The sequence below is a fragment of the Carlito syrichta genome, unplaced genomic scaffold (assembly GCF_000164805.1).
Source record: "Carlito syrichta isolate Samal-C Ts95f unplaced genomic scaffold, Tarsius_syrichta-2.0.1 Scaffold309881, whole genome shotgun sequence".
Classification (NCBI taxonomy): Eukaryota; Metazoa; Chordata; class Mammalia; order Primates; family Tarsiidae; genus Carlito; species Carlito syrichta.
The window spans coordinates 298,832-313,966 of NW_007253977.1; the positions used below are offsets into that span (position 1 = coordinate 298,832).

The 15,135-nt window shown below is 46.1% G+C and overlaps 1 long non-coding RNA gene across 1 annotated transcript; it reads left to right on the forward strand.

Annotated features, from left to right (window-relative positions):
- The first annotated feature begins 4,017 nt into the window (after positions 1 to 4,017).
- LOC110596548 lies at positions 4,018 to 10,661 on the forward strand. Its single transcript, XR_002482544.1, has 3 exons — positions 4,018 to 4,158; positions 9,315 to 9,389; positions 10,403 to 10,661. It is a non-coding gene; the product is annotated as an uncharacterized LOC110596548 (long non-coding RNA).
- The last annotated feature ends 4,474 nt before the right edge of the window (positions 10,662 to 15,135 follow it).

A 15,135-nucleotide genomic window follows, 5' to 3' on the forward strand; every position in this document is an offset into this window, starting at 1 on the left:
GGCTGCCCCGCTGCCCTCGTGGCGCCTCGAGTCTGCTGCCCCCGCCGGCCGGGCGCCCCCCTTGCCTGAGCGCTGGAGTCCCCGCGAACGCCGCGGCCAGCCCGCGCCCTCCCGCCGGCTCGCCCCGTAGACTCCCTGCGAAGTCTGCCGCAAAGCGAAGTTCATTTCCGCTCGCTTTTTCTTTTCGCGGGAAAAGCGCGTCGCGTTCATTTGCAGACTCCGTCGGGACGGGGCATCCCCACGTAGGCAAAGAAGCGCTGGCTGCAAAACACCTTCTTTGGCCTCGGATGTCGAGATGTTTTGATGCCTCACTTCGGAGTCTGCAAGCCTCGGGGGCATTTAAAGTGGTCTCTAAGTGTGTGTCCGTGAGAGGGCTCTTCGTGTCTGAGTAAATGCTTAAAATCTGTGTATGTGATTGGAACACAGTTCTGATGAACAGAGAGTAGCACGATGGCTCTGACTGTGCCTTTCCACCTATTCTCATTTTCAAGTGAATGAGAACAGACTGATGATCACTGACTCCTTTCATTCATTCATTTTTTAGCAAACACGGAGTGTCTGCCTTGCACCAGGCTCTGGGCTAGTTGCTGAGAATTCAGAAGTAAATCAGTCTCTCCTCCGGGACACCTGACTCAGTACAGAAGGGAGACACAGAAACTGAGAATTATAACAACAAACTCTGGGATCACACGGGAGGGGTGTTTAAAACCCCTAGATACACTGCATGTCTGAATCAGATTTCAAAAGCTGCCTAGAAGTTGGCTAGAGGAGGAGCGAGGTAGGGAAGTGTGAAAAAAGACTCCTCAGCATAAAATAGCAAAGGACCCCTTGCCTTGGCATCCTGTGCGGGTGGGAAATTAGACCAGAGGGACAGGAAGAGGCTGGCTCATGAAAAGCCTTGGAGGTTTGTTGCCACCTCGACAAAACCTCACTACTGTAGTCTGTACTGTAAAGGACCCTTATTTCACATGCTCAGAAAATGGCTTTTTTTCTCCTAGTTCATACATGAAAAAATGTGAAGTTCAACAATTAGGCAAGAACTATTAATCAGAAAACAGTATACCTGAGAAGCAAACAGTGGGTAACATATTTACTACTGACCGATTAACAGTAAACAGACCGATTAACAGTAAACAGTGTGTCAGGAGATTAACAGTAAACAGTGTGTCAGGAGCTGTTAATTGCACACACCAGACGGCAAGTTTCAGACCGATTAACAGTAAACAGTGTGTCAGGAGCTGTTAATTGCACACACCAGACGGCAAGTTTCATCCCCTGACGGTGTAAAGACAGGTTAGTTCAAGAGAGACACATAGGAAGTGTCAAATGGAAGTCAGTTCAAAAGGCCTCTTATCCAGCATCATCATTAAAACTTTCAAGCTTGCAAACAAAGTCCCCATTGCTTATTTTTATTTGTGGACACAATTTTTCTTTCTAAAAACGCAGAAGACTTGGGTTTTAGGTGTCTTAGAGAGAGGTGGCATGCAGGTGCAGGCGGGCAGAGCTGTGTGTGGGTGGGTATATGTGTGTGTGCATGCATGCATGCATGTTTGTATACATGCATACATGGGCATGTGTGTGCATGCTTGTATGTGCTTGAGAGGTGGTCATGGGATGGGATTGCAAAAGTTAAGCCCTTCAAAAGCCCCGTCCTTAAAGGTGTCAGCTCATTGCTTTTGAGATGTGCAAAACTGCCATTCCATCCCTTCAAATACATTCTGTGTATCCTTCACCACTGCCCAGCAGAGCTAGTGTAGGCCTAGTCCTTAGTGTTCTGTCTTTTAAGAGTCAAGAAAGAGCACGGTATGCTTTAGGGAGACACCTGACGGGGTCTTAGGAGATCTCGGTTCTAGTCCTGGCTCTGCTGCCCAGTAGCTGTGTGCTTTTGGACAATTCACTTGGCATCTCTGTGCCTCCAGTTTTCTCATCTACAAAAATAAGACCCCCTATAACTTACCTGCCTCACGGGTGTTGTGAGGATCAGGTCACAGAAGATAAGTTTGTGAATATACTTTGTGAAGCATAGAATGCTATAAGACAGCCGGGCTCAGTGGCTCAGCCTGTAATCCCGCGCCTTTGGGAGGCTGAGGTGAGTGGATTGCCTGAGCCCGCAGGTTCGAGACCCGCCTAGGCAGGCGAGACCTCATCTCTACAATAAATAAAAAAATCAGCCAGGCGTGGTAGCGCATGCCTGTAGTTCCGGCTACTTGGAAGGCTGAGGCGGAAGGATCTCTGGAGCCCAGCAGGTTGAGGCTGTGGTGATTAGGAGCGGCCACTGCACTCCAGTCTGGGCGACAGAGTGAGACTCCAACTCAAAAAAAAGAATGCTATAAGAATGCAAGCTAGTACTGAGGTAACGGTTCCACAGAAAGATTTTCCTTAAACTATCAATAGATTCAGCCACTAAATAGTATCTAAAAGCCCACTTCTCAAAATGTAGTCCTTGGACTAATAATAAGTGCATTGCCTGGGAACTTGTTATAAATGCAGAATTTGCACCCCAGGCCTACTGAATCAAAATTTGGGAAGATTCCTAGGTAATTGATGTGGACACAGTGCAGGTAGACAGAAGCATGCCATAAGCCACTGGTTTTAAAATCTAGGTGTGCATAAGGATTACCCAGGCCCAACTCAGAGATTCTGGTTCAGGTCTAGGGTAGGGCTCAGGAATCTGCATCAAGAGTCCTAGGCCCATACTTTGAGAAACACTGCACTAAGCCTTCAAGATGTCAGTCTTGGCTGGGTGTGGTGGATCGCATGATGCTGTAATCCCAGCAATTTGAGAGGTCGAGGCAGGAAGGTATCTTGAGCCCAGAAGTGAGTTTGAGACCAACCTGGCCAACATAGTGAGGCCTCGTCTCTACAAAAATAAAATGAGCCAGGTGTTGTGGCACACACCTGTGGTTCCAGCTACTCAGGAGGCTGAGGTGGAAGGATCACCTGATCCCAGGAGGTCGAGGCTGCAGTGAACTGTGATCGTGCCACTGTACTCCAGTCTGGGTAACAGAGTGAGACTCCGACTCAAAAAAAAAAAAAAATCAATCTCCATGATCTAGCTGTGTATCTTAGTAGAATCTCAGAGAATTCCTAGATCTGCTGCTACAACCCCAAGTTAAATTCTCAAAGTCAAACCCATATATTTCCTGAAAAAAAATTCCCCCTCACACTTTGCTTCTCTGTCAGCAAGTAGTCAGCCCATCTCATCATTGATATGGTTTTTGCTTTGATTTCTTGGGTTCTTTTGTAATTCAAAATTAAGTAGCTATTTTTAGGTTGATTTTAAATTATAGTCACCTCAAGGTACACATTTTGTTTATATGTAATAGATATATATGCATATCTAGCTTGTGTGCATATAAATATATATGTACATTTCACATTTAAAAAGAAACTAGAGAGTTCACAAAAGATACAACCTTATTTTTAATTTATTTTACCTTTCACTCCAAATGCCATGGTTTAAGAATTGTGAAAATTATTGAAGGCATATTTGTAGTTTGGAAATATTAGTTAATGTTTACTTCTAAACAGGCCTGATTTCTCAAAAAGTCCTTTCCTCCTTCATTTCTAAAATGGAGAGTTAAGAATATTGGTTGAAAACTAGTGTTACAATTAAGGAACGTTCTTATTTTGTAGAAAGAGAAACACCTGGAGGCATGAGGAGAATTCTGCTGGTTTTTCAGCAAGATAGTGTAGGTGCCAAAATAAGAATTCCGTTTTTGTACTTTCTAAATATTAGCTAAATGTCTTTATTTTCTATCATTAGAGATTGTCATATCATATCTTACTCCAGACTATTTGCCTTGATACGTAGACAAGATACACTCAACAGAAAGTCACCCTCTTTCCACCTACCCACTTCTTCCTTAGCCCAGCCTTGCTGTCATTGGGATTGGGTGTCCCCCGGGAGTCTTTTGGGGTAGGACAGGAAAGTCCCAACGCCAAAAAACTGTCCCACAGTCAGGATCCATCAGAACTTTGGAAAGGAGTTAAAAAAATCCCTCTTTTGTGTTTTCAGGAGATGCATTTAGAAGACACCACAAGATTCTGTCCCAAGGAAGAAAGAGAAAGTGAACAAACGTCTTTCAGCGATCAGAATCCCAGGCAAGACCAGAAAGGGGGCTTTCGCAGCTCCTTCCGCAAGCTCTTTAAAAAGAAGTGAGTAGCCCTTAGACAAGACAGCATTGTAACTCGTTTCCCTTTGGGCTAAGTCGTGAGGTCTTAACAATGATAAGTACCAAGTAGCTGGTCTCACACAGCCGCTTCGAGTTTAGTGCCTGTACCCAGTAGCCACGATTCTGCGGGGTGAAGATGTTCCTCATTGTACTCTCCCAGGGTAGACGCAGACTCGGCTCTCTCCCCTGCCTCTTCTGTTTTCTATCCCTCCTTCCTTGTTTCCAAAGTCCTGTGTCCTTGAGGAGTGAGCAGAGATGGTCGCCTGAGAAATGGGCTAGTGACAATCAGAGCCCTTGCAGACCGGGAGGAGTGGGACCTGCTGCTGGAGCTAGGTGTGATGTTTGCTCCCTCAGAATCTTCCCATCTGTGGGAAGTTCTCCAAGGGTGTCTCAGCACTTCTGCCTGGAGGGGCCTGTTGTCATTCTGGGTGCTAGAGCACGGTCCTTGGGACTTCTGCTAGTGTTTTCCCTGAATGAATGGATTTGGCTTGAGGCCTAGTTAAAGGTCACTTTAATGGAATTTCCATCCTCCATAGGAGGCAAACACAAGGCATTTTCCTTCTGTGGTCCTTCTCAGATTCTAAATCATTGTTGTTGTGGGAAGCATCACCCACCAGGCATTTTGGCCAGCACTGTCTTACAGTCTGGGAGGCAGTGGCCAAACCCCAGCATGAAGTGTAAGGAAGACAGAGGTGAGCACTGATGTTTGACTACAGAGGGCTTAGCCACTCCAGCTGTTGCCTGTCTGAGAGACTGCTGTCCTTAGGAGGGCCTCTCCTACCTCCTGATCCCTTAGCGAGATTTTCCCCCTAGTTTCTCTTGGGAGAGGAGGTTCTTGCAGTCGGTTTTAAATAGCAAGTCTTCATCTTTTAATGGATGGACAAGTTAAATAGAGGCATCACTGCTACCTTTGGAGAGCTGCTGAAATGTGCAGGAGCAGAGGGAGATCCCTTTCTCCTTGCAGGTAGCATCACGGCTGATTCAGATAATGGCTTTGATGGAGGACCTGGGGGAGGCCTGGAGTGAGGACTTCGTGATGGTTTGTCTGATTCTCCTCCCGCCGGGGGAAAGGCACTAAGATGAGTGGTTCTCTGGTTGTCGGTCTTGGCCATTGTTGCTGGAGAAGTGGGAGAGGAAGGAAGATCCTGGTTCTGCCATTAGCCATGGCCCCGTCCCCTCGCGGTTTTGCTGAGGAACCCCGTGCATGCACGCTTGGCTGTTGCTGGATCCTCAGACTGCTTGATGCAGGCGTTGAGGAGTTGAGAATTGTATCCCTGTCTCTACAGTTCTATACTTAGAGCTTGCTTGGCCCCGTGCCTACCTCTGTCAAGTTTGACAGGGGTAGGAGGACCTAGAAGCAGATGACTGTCCAGCCTGACCTTGGGATTTAGGCTCCTAAATCCTTCTAAGGACTTCAAACTCCCAAAGGCACTGCTTGAGCCTATCTTTTTTTAAAAACTACAGTATTCCCTAAACCAACAGCCACTTTTTCTCACTGTTGTTTATAATGACTGGGTGCTGTCGATTGGAGAGCAGTGAGCAATGGATTACAAATTACCATTTACCAGAGAGGTGTGAGAAAATGTTCTGCTGGTAGAGGAACTGTATCTGTCCTCTCTGGGCCCGGAGGGCAGAACCAAGAGCAGTGGGTGTGAGGAAAAATTTCCTAAAAAGGCAGCAGTCTGGCGCTGGTGCCGGCTGCCTCCTGAGGGAACGGGTTCCCTTCTAAAGAGGCTGGATGGCACGGTCAGGGATGCTCTGAAAGCGATTCCCGTGCAGGGTGGGGACTGCTTAAGAAGTTACCAGAGTTCTTTCTAGTGTGGAGATTTGTTTTATCTGTAGTTTGAGTTTGTCGCTGCTCAGTCTGAGTAATCACATCTTTTTATCACCTGAAACCAGAAGTGACTATGACTTTGGGACCTATCATTGTAAACCCCCTTCGTGTGGAAGGCCAGGCCTGCCATTTCTGTAGCCCCCACAGCCCTGGCGTAAGGGAGGGGATTGCTGTGGGCTCTCCACAGTCGTGTTGGTTCACAGCTGCCAGGCCTCTTTGACTTTTTGGGCTTCTCCTCACATGAAGAGCCAGTGGACTCCCTTAGTTCTGCTGTCCTCTGTCACAGAGCAGTTCCTCCTGCCTCAGTCACATTGCGGCCAGATACTGGCGCTGTCCTCCATACTTCAGGTCCGAAGTGTCATCTGAGTGGAGGTAAAAGGGGAGCCACAGATGACTCCCTCCCCGGCAGGCTTTGCTGGCTTCTTAGGTCTGGCCTGGGGCATGAGCACATCGGGGCTCAGGGTGTCGCAGTGGGCGCTCTGGGGACCCGGCATGGGAGAAAGAAGCAGCTGGTTACCTCTCGGGCGTGTGCTCCAGTTTAGGGTAGACAGGAAGGGCAGGAGGCCCCAGCGCAGCCCCAGCCTTGCACTCAGAGGAGAACACATCATCCTCTGCCTTGCGCGGTTTCTTATGAGTACCATGCAAGGCACTCTGTAGGAACCGCGAATGACACAGGCCCTGCCTGTCAAGGAACTTGCACCTGAAGCCAGGCACGTGGATAGGAAGGAACCAGAGAGACATTCAGCCCGTTCCCCGCCCGTGTTTCAGGAGGCCAGGCTGGCAGCAAGCCCTGTGACTTCCAGGGGTGGCTGGTCCCGGGAGCTAGATCTCTTGCAGAGCCTGGCCTCACAAGCCAAAGGCCAGTGCCAGAAAAGCCACCCGCGCCAGTCCTGGGGCTTGCTGCCTTTCTCCCCCTCAGCCCTCTGGAGGCTCAGTCCTGTCCACACTGATGCGCTTTTTGTTCCATAGGGGCTTGTTTGGCTGGTGGCCCCACACACCCAGAATGCTGCTTCGGGATGAAGCTAGGCATGGAGCCAGATGCAGCAGAAAACCCGAGAAAGGGTTCTCTTCCCTCTGAGGCTGGGAGGGCCGAATGCTCAGCCCCACGAGGATCCCAAAGGGAGAGTCAAGTTGACATCAGAAACACAAACCTGAAAAACGCCCACAGTAGCTGGGGAAAGGATGACCTTCTGATTGCTTCCATCTCAGGCACATGCGTCCTGGGTAGATACCAGGTTGCATGTCCCTGAAAGCTGCCCAGAGTTGATCAGAGGAAAGGCTTCATGTCTTAAAGATTGAAATGTCCAATGACTTCAAACATTACAATGAGGAGTCTTAGAAGCCAGGAGCAGATCTCATGTGATAGGCTGATGCTAGGCGACACACTCTTCCCCTGCCTCTGAGCAGGATGGAAGGCAAACTATCCTGTTCCAGCAGGGACTGCGTCAAGGCTGTCAAAGACTTAAGCCTGGACGATTGTGAGATCCGAGGCAGATGTTTCATCTTTACCTACAAATCTGGCACTTAGCTTAGCAGTGGAGTGTGGCAGTGGGGAAGAGGATTACGGAAGACAGTTTAGGAGTAGGAATGCAGACGGTACTCTCTCTTCTGATCCTCTAATTTAGGTGGGTGGCGGATGAAGACTGGCTTCCAAATGATTGAGTCTACTTCCTTGCCCATTTTCTTCCTCGCTAGCGCTTGATAAACTTACATGCCTCTGGGCGTCTCCATCCCAGTCACCACCCTCCCTTCACCAATCACATCAGAACCTATTTTCTTAATCTCTTTCTCTCTCTCTCTAAAACACACACACAGTGCATGCGTATGCAAAAGCACTTCTACACTGCTCCATAGACAGAAATGAGCGTCACTGAGTCCTCTTCATTTTGGCGTCCTCTCAACTGTCGTACACACCCAGCTTCAGCTACTGAGCAGGCGTGTCGTAGAAGGGACCCCGAAAGCCTCCGATGATGATTTTCTCCTCAGCTTGCTCTCTCTCGCCTCAAAACCCATCTCAAGTTCCTCCCCCATTCTGCCCACTTTGGGGTTCTTGCTCATTTCCCATTTCATGTCCTATATACTTTTAAAATGGGAGGGGACAGTTGAAGGGATAAACATTTTAGCTTACCTAACTCTGATTACAGATGTTTCTCAGTCAGAGAAGGGTTTCAGTGTACTAGATTCTGTTCAGCACAAAAGAAGTAAGAGAAATAGTTCCTGCCCATTAGGATCTTACAGTCCAACACGAGGACAACCCGGGTGCAAGGCGTGGAGCACTCAGAAAGTACTTACTGAGCGAATGCTCTTTGGCTGCGGGTTCTCCACAGTCATGTCGGTTTACGGCTGTCAGGCCTCTTGTGGCTTTTTGGGATTCTCCTTAGATGAAGGGCCAGTGGAGTCACTTAGTCCTCCTGTCTTTCGTGACAGATCAGGCGCTCCTGCCTCAGTCATATTGCTGCCACCGGCACTGGTGCTGTCCTTTGTAATTCACATCTGAAGTGTTGCTTTGGTTGCCAGGGCTGACTGACAGAGGGGTGTGCCCTGCTCCAGCTTCTGGTGATGCACGCATCTCCCCTAAAGCCCCCAGGACAGTGTTTCCGGTCAGAGTGCCAGCCCTGTCCCCAGCTCCAACAAGCTCTCAGGGTTTATTTGGAGCAAATCTAGACTCGTGTGATCCGCCCAACTTACTGTTTGTCTCTGTCACTAGAGTGGAAGGAAAGCTAGCAACAGGTCTGCTGTCTTTTCCTTTCTCCGTCAGATGCTGGGATGGCTTGTGAGAAGGCCACTGTGCCCTTCCCCAGCGAGTGTTCACCTGCCTGTCCCTTTAGTGTCTGCTCAGATCTGCCCTGCAGCCAGCCAGAATGGCTCCAGGAGCTCAAAAGCCGTTTCTGTTTTATAGAGAAAGGGAATAAAAGCACACTGGCTGGCCCCTTCTCCTAGACTGCAGGTTTTGGCAGGGTTACTTAGGGATGCATTCCTTCAGAGCCCTGCAGTCACGCCTTTGGAAGAGCCAGGAGGGCCATATAGCATGTAATCATTAGCATTATAAAGAGGACTGTTAAAAATCTCTGTAAAAGGATGAAAATGAGCTTTTAGTCAGGGCTACAGTAGAATGCTGGATTTTAAAAAGGATTAGCAAGTTATCCATTAGCTAATAGTTCACTCATATCAAGAACTGCAGAGAAATTCAGACTTTGGAGACATAGGGAAGGTACAATTTGTGAGGAGAGCAGTTAAAAGAAAAAAATGAAGCTGAGTTTGTGGACTTTGAAAACTAGACAGGGCGATTTTGGCATTTGTTTCAGAAATGGGAACGCAACGGGTGAAGATTTCTGTGGTCCTTGGGGCTGGTGGTGACATCAGAGCTTTCCCATTTTCAGGTAAACACTAAACAGTTGCATGTTGGAACCGTCAAAGTGTGCCATGTTGGGTTTTGGAGAGATCAGAGGTAGCCAAGGGGAAATGCGAGGTGAAGACTCCAGTTCTGACTCACGACTTTCTGCTGAGAAACTGTCCTGTGGGGGAACAATTCAGAAGAAATAGTAGCCCACTCAGGTCCTGCTCCCTGCTTCCTGCCCCCGAAACCGTAGGCACCCCTAGTGTTCTGGATACCAGAAGATACAGGGAAAGCAGGAAATGGTCAAAACACTGCTTCCAACGTTTTGGGCACAGTTGTACCAGCCAGGGATGACTTGGACTGGAGACAAGTGGGAGTTCTGAGAGAGAAGGTCTGAGTCTCAGGGTGGGGCATGTGGAGGCTGTTTCAAGGGGGAGTTGAGGGGGCTTCCTGCAAAGTGAGAGAACCTGGCCCCACCCAGGTTCTGGCCCCACCTAGCCCCACTGTGTCTGATGGTACCGCGATGTGCCGGAGTGAGAGAGAGAGCGAGCTGGGGTGGAGTGGAAAGCGCTCCTCGGTTCCACATCCCGGGGGAAAGGTGGAGGTACCTAGTCAGTCATCAGGTTCCCAGGCATCAGGCTTTTAGTCTCCATGTGGATCCAGCTTCTTTTCTTGAATAATGCGAAGGGATGTTTGAATCCTGCCCAGTAACTCAGTACTGATAGTCATAATTAACTTAGCTAATAGCAGCAATGAGCACTCAACAATAGTGGGCCAGGGCTAATGACGGGATGTGGAGGCCACTTGCCCTTCCTCTGTGGACAGTGGAAGCAGACCTGACTCAGCCTCATACACCAAGAGTTTGTTCAGTTGTGTAGGAGCTTTGGACAAAGAACTTCATGTCAAACATCACTTTCGTACATCCTGCATGAGGTTTTTTGAGAGTGGTTCTTAGTGTCTGGACTAGTTTTACTCATCCTAGCTCAGAGTTTAAGCTCGCCGAAAGGCCCAGTCTGGCTTCTCAGAGGTTATTTCCAGAAAGCCTCCTCCCTCCAGGGACTTCTGACATGAACAAACTGGAGAAGGTGCAGAGCTGGAATGGATTACCCAAGTGGCTTAACCAAGATAAAGGAAGAAGGCACCCTCGACTGGGGACTCCAGTGGACTGAGTGGAGTTGTTGACTATTGATTGGCCTTGGTCTTCTTTGTGGTGGTTGAGATTACAGTATCTCTGCAATCTGATTACTGTACAAATTTCTGCATTCTACCAAATGTAGCATACATGTGTGGTTGGCTTCAATAAATCTTTCATTTAAAAATGCAAACTAGCAAAAGCAAGAGTTTGTAATGTAATGCCAAACTCAGTAAAGGCCCTTGATAGTCTTGGTTGAGAACAATGAGTTCCACCCATTTTAAGTTAAGGGCCTTGGCAATTTGTGGAGTCATTACTTCATTAAATCAAAAATAGGATTTCTTGAATTTTCTGAGCTTTTATTCCCCTATTATGATGTTATTACACAATATCTTACACTGACATATACAATTGTCACAATTGTCCCCATAAAGCATTAGAAAGATATTCTCTTTATGTTTGATGCAAATTGTAGATACACATGTCCTGAGTCATTAAATTCAGGGGAGTAAAAATTATTCCAGATCTAGGAAGCAACTGTTTTACAAATGCAAAACAATTGGGATAGATAAAATATTTGAAAACAATTAAAACCAAATCAACCTGTACTTTATCTGTGTGCTGAGATTTTAGGTCCAGTGGATCAGAATACAGGGAAAAAACTAATGAGAATCCCTCAATGGATCCTTCACCCACCAAACAAGATTTCTTCAGAAACCGACTTGCTCTTGCAAATGACCTTGACCAAGGAACAGCTGTGTAAAACACTTAAAGTTGTATTGTCAAGTGGTAAGACGAGGATAACAAGCGTGTATATATCTGTGTAGGAATATATATATATATATATATATATATATATATATATCGATGTGTAAATCCCTGAGGAAAACTAGTATAAATATTTACATATGAAACTAAATCAACATACAAGACATTGAAGAGATGAAGATTAGTATATGGTTAAGACCTGACTTTTTGAATCTCAACATTTTGGGAAAAGGGAAACGAAGACTTTTCACATCATTCCAGAAAAACATAATACATGTGGAGGAAAATAAACGTTTGTTAAGAATGAAAACTTCTACCTTGAAGTCATTCCCCAAGAATTATATTAAGCATGCTCATATTTAACATGGATGTGAATTTTATGCTTCCTAGGCATTTAGCTTATTCATTCACCCCAGTGTTCTTAGATAATGTTCATCATGCTAGGGACCAGTTTTGGGTCTTTGCAAAACCCCAGGGCAATACCTAACATCCCTTAAGGCAAAGGATCAATCACCAGGACTATATTTTATATGTTGCAAATCTGCATTATGGAGAATTTGTGCTTAAACCGTGATACAGAAAGTTCACTGCTTAAAACACGGTATCTCCAAACTTGTTCTACAGTAATGGAAATCAGTAAAGGGAACATGGATTTCTATAGAAGCAGGTGGGCCTAGGAGGACCAAAGTAACATTTCCCTTGTGTGGGTTGTGCTGAGGATGGAAACAGGCCAGAATCTATGTTTCATTGAGTATTCAGTGTTCAAGATGTACTGGTGATCTTGGGTATCACTCACACTCATGACCAGATGGACTAGGAAAAAGCCCTGGTTTAGCTACATCCTCTTAAAAAGGCTTTTTTTTCAGTCTGGAAAGAAGGTTGCCACAACACCGGTGTTTTCATGGCTCTGCACAGTGGTTGCTACAAACACCAGGTGAGAATGGAAGCTCAGGGATGCAGTAGCTGACTTTCCCAGACGTAAGTTGTAAAGAAGCAAAGCTCTTGTAGCTCAGATGCAGCGGGGCCTGCCTGGCTGTAGGGTAATAAAGTGTGCTTTGTTTCCACATGGATTTGTCCAAGATGGTTAGTATCCTGGATGTGCCCCAAACATCCGATCCGTAATAGAAAAATATTTAGGTGCAAACAGTTGGTCTTTATTCCCAGACAGTTGCCTATGACGAGGAGTATTTGGTTTCTGTTCGTTCAGAATCTTGGTGCTCAACCTGACTTAAGAGGCTGTTCCTCTATTGATGCCTTTGCTGAAAAAATAGGCAGAGTTTCACTTATAAGTGTTTTTTTTCTCCTTTGTTTGATGACAAATTAGGAATGCATCTATTAGCATTTTGAACATGTCTGTAACATGTAAAGGATCACTGCCAAGTTTTCGGAGTTTCCACTATTTCAGTTTAAGCCAAAATTTTCATTTCCCTGAAATTAATGAATTCAGTTTTTTTCTGTTATCAGGCCAAAGTTTCGGGGCAGTGCTTGAAAGCACAATGCCAAACCAACTGGATGTAGAAAGTGAAATACTGTAGATAAAATGTAAACAACAATAAAATTCCTTTTCTCTTCATATTGTTTATCATAAAACAATCAATTCTTAGAAAGCTTAAAAAAAAACACCTCCCAAGTTGCTTTTTGATAGCATCTTCTGAAAAATCTTGATGCCACAGCTGTAGAACAACTCAATTCAGTTGTATTTTGTGAAATAAACCTATGCAACTAGTCATAATTAATGATGTTTACTTCCTCTATGGGTCTCCATCACCTAATATCTGGGTTTTTCTGGTAGCTTTCTAATTGCCTTTAAGTACTCTATCCTCCGTGTCTCTAACACATTAATATTCCCCAATACTGCTTTGCGTGAAACTCTTCAACTGTTCTTGTCTGTAGTCAAATTCCAAACTCCTTGACTTGACATTCAAGGCTTTTTCTCCAGTAGGGCTCCAAGGTTTCGTTCTGGCTGCCGTTTCATACTTGGCAGTTCTGGGTGCACTAATTTACCTCAACTGAACTGGGCCTTTGCTGTTTCCCAGTAAGCCATGCGCCTTGCCCCAGCTCACTTTTGCTTCATGCCTTTTCTCTAGTTCCTTCCTTTCTGCTAATCTTAAAATCCAGTTTAAACCTCCTCATCTTTTTGTGAACTCTTGTGGTGTAACTCTTTGATTTTTTGATGTATTTGTCTTATCTTCCCAATAAGAATGCAAGGCCCCTCATGGACAAGAACTGCACTGTATCTTTTTCTGTTCACTTCCACCTTTAGAATGTATGGTGCTCAATAAATGGTTGATGCCAATGTTCATGGTGGTGCTGTAACTGGTAGTGGGCTATAGAAATTAATTTCTACTCTTAATTTAACAAAGAGCTTCAGGGTTGTCACTTGACCTCCCTGCCTTTTTTTTTTTTTAAGAAAAAAATATTACCAAGGAAATAAAATACAGTTGTCTTCAGAAACATTTAAGGGCGCTACTGCCACTTTCACAGCATTAGAACACATTTCTCCAATTTAAAAAGTTTGCTAGTTTTTTGTTATCCTGGCTCATTTAATAATCTTTCTGGGTAGTACTATAAATTGACAGGGGAGCTGGGACCTTTAATGAAACGTTGACCTCCAGCCCTCTGGAGAAGTGCAGTTGACAGAGGTGACCACAGATGTCTTCGAGAAGTGTTTGGGCTGAGAAGCAGAAAGCAGCACTCTACCAACAGATGAAATGGATATTTTCACAGGCTAGGGGTCCAAAAGGACCCTAGCAGCCTTGCGAGACCTGTCTATAAGCCCAAGCAAGGACTGTTCTGCTTCTCTGACTACAGAAGTGGAACCTGTGAAGACCAGGTTTTGTGGACACTTTAGGGATCTCTCCGGTGGAATAGTCCTTCATGAAACAAATAGTTTAAACTAGTCTGGGACTCGAAACTAGGATGTGAGGGAAACCCTTTGAATGGTGTTTTCCATAGCATGTCTCATTTCCTGGCATCCTTTATGTCTTTCTCATATGCCACTTCCCTGAGGGCACTAGTAAAAATGCAGATTTCTGGGCACTATTTCAGTCCTGCTATATTTGAATATTTGGGGGCGGGGCAAATTAAAATCTGCCTTTTAAATGCAGTCATGCAATTCTTTGACCCACTGATTTTAGAGCCATTGCCTCTTAGCCCAATAAATGGTACAATCTAGTACATAAGTGTCAGCATTTGGATTCTTTTCATAGATTGAATTTTAGGGCAGGATAAAGAACTGATTATACTTACCCTGAGACACAGAAAACAAATAGTTCATGGAAACCCAAGTGAATATTTTTATGTTCTTTTTTTTTTTTTGAGTTGGAGTCTCACGTTGGAGTCTCACTCTGTCGCCCAGGCTGGAGCACAGTGGCACACTCAAGGCCACCACAGTCTCAACTTGCTGGACTCGGGCCTCAGCCTTCCAAGTAGCTGGAACTACAGGTGCGTGCTACCACGCCCGGCTTTATTTTTATTTATTTATTTATTTTTAGTTTGTTTTTTTGAGTTGGAGTCTCACTCTGTCACCCAGACTTGAGTGCAGTGGCCGCTCCTGGCCACCGCAGCCTCGACCTGCTGGGCTCCAGTGATCCTTCCGCTTCAGCCTTCCAAGTAGCTGGAACTACAGGCGTGCGCTACCACGCCCAGCTATATATTTTTTTAATTTACTGTAGAGATGAGGTCTCACCAAGTTGCCCAGGCTGGCCTCAATCCCCTGAGCTCTTGGCCTCCCAAAGTGCTGGGATTACAGGTTTGTGCTACCGCACCCTGCATATTTTTGTTTTGAGTTGGAGTCTCACTCCGTCGCCCAGACTGGAGTGCAGTGGCCGCTCCCGGCCACCGCAGCCTCGACCTGCTGGGCTCCGGCGATCCTTCCGCCTCCGCCCCC